Source organism: Atta colombica, unplaced genomic scaffold, assembly GCF_001594045.1.
Source record: "Atta colombica isolate Treedump-2 unplaced genomic scaffold, Acol1.0 scaffold47, whole genome shotgun sequence".
In the NCBI taxonomy this organism is placed as follows: Eukaryota; Metazoa; Arthropoda; class Insecta; order Hymenoptera; family Formicidae; genus Atta; species Atta colombica.
The window spans coordinates 1,920,215-1,920,703 of NW_017259536.1; the positions used below are offsets into that span (position 1 = coordinate 1,920,215).

At 27.6% G+C, this 489-nt stretch overlaps 1 protein-coding gene across 2 annotated transcripts in view; it reads left to right on the forward strand.

Moving 5' to 3' along the window:
- The first annotated feature begins 309 nt into the window (after nucleotides 1–309).
- Nucleotides 310–489, forward strand: part of LOC108691560 (serine-rich adhesin for platelets) — a 9,361-nt gene continuing 9,181 nt past the window's right edge. For both annotated transcript variants that reach the window (XM_018199349.1, XM_018199351.1), the window contains exon 1: nucleotides 310–384. The gene's annotated coding sequence lies outside the window, so the exon portion shown is untranslated. The remainder of the gene's footprint in view (nucleotides 385–489) is intronic.

Genomic DNA, 489 nt, shown 5'->3' on the forward strand with positions numbered 1-489 from the left:
GTACAGTTTAGTTATAGAAAACAGACTTATTGATATGTTTGAATACATACATGCTGCTGTAAGACTTTCATATGTAAATTATTGTCATTATTGCACAAATTATCACATATATTTTGCTAGCGTAACTGCATGAAATGCAATGTTATTCACTGATATTAATTCATTTACACATAGTGTTAAGTAACAACATAATTTCATAATATTTGTTTTCTATGTGGTATAATTATTCAAATCTCTTATTTGACAGTAAACAAGATTAGTAGACCTGGTGTGATTTGGGGCTGTCGGTGTACAACTGACACACGACATCTCGTCATCACACATATTAGAGCAATACCCTGAGGCGTTTCTACACTCTCTGGGTAGTTATGTGATTTGTGGTTGGTACGTATTTTATTGTTATATAAATATTATTCGTAATTTTTGTAATTATAATTTTTTATGTTATATTAAATAAATATTAGATAATTATTAGAATTAATTATTATT